Raw genomic sequence first — 1111 nt, 5'->3', positions numbered from 1 at the left:
CAAACAGTTACATAAAGGAGAATGAGTTACGTTAAGTGATTTGCATGATACCGTAAGTACTATGATGTTATCAGATACGCATATTAAGAGATTAAAGTGCTGGTTTATGATATGACATTGAAGGGTTATTCTAGAAACCTAAATTTGTGTTCCCTCCTGGTGTTGCAGAGGTTGCAGGGAACACCATCATAGAGAACATCACACAAATTTAAACATTTCTTCAGCCGTCGTCTCGTGTGAATTCAAGGCCATTGATATCATGCCCTCACACACGTGCACTCTGCCAAGGCCGTTTATTAGCAGCTTGTGTCAGAGGAGATAACTGAGAACTGATTCTTAGAGCTCTCTCTTTTCTCCCTTCTCTTATTATTTATCTATAGCTTCTTATCGATGGCATTTGCATCCGCATGCATGGAAGGTGGCCGCAAAGCGAGCCTAGATATGGTAAAGATGAAACAAATAAGTGTGTTTATATAGATTTCATGTCGTAGCGGTAAATCATAGTTTGATATATCTAAGAAGATATTAATACATAGGGCAAGCATGTGTAGGTTTTATAATGCCGAGTTTAAGGATGCAACTAGGAAAAGCCTAACGTTTAGCTTATCCAACACACCGAAAACTCTACTTAAGAACCCTGAACTTAAATCTGACAGGACAGGAAACCCTACGCTAATATCTGCCACGCCATCACACCACATTCGCTCCAGTTAACAGTTGGCGTCACTTACAATCCGCGAAGAAGGAGTCAAGCGTGTTGACTGACCGGCAACGGAGCCACAACTGCCCCGCGGAGCCTGATAGGGCGGTTGTTGCCACCCGAGGACCCCGCCGACCCACCTGCCTCTTCCGGCTCAAAGTCTGTTGTATGATTTACCTTCATGGAACTTATATAAAAATACGTATTTGTTTAATTTTACTATATCTACCCTCACTTCGCCGCTCCCTTCGATGCGTGCGGATGTAAATGCCTTTGATAAGAAGCTATAGATATAGAAGTACTTGTTTAGACCTTGTTCCGGCTCTCCTCTCGTTGAGGGACTGATACGGAGAAGCTTTGGGGTTGGTGTTCGAGGCATAATGGAGTCCTAGACTGGCTTAGAACAATGAA

Source organism: Penaeus monodon, chromosome 21, assembly GCF_015228065.2.
Source record: "Penaeus monodon isolate SGIC_2016 chromosome 21, NSTDA_Pmon_1, whole genome shotgun sequence".
Lineage (NCBI taxonomy): Eukaryota > Metazoa > Arthropoda > Malacostraca > Decapoda > Penaeidae > Penaeus > Penaeus monodon.
The sequence above is the reverse complement of the archived record's forward strand: the minus strand, read 5'-3'. Positions refer to the sequence as shown.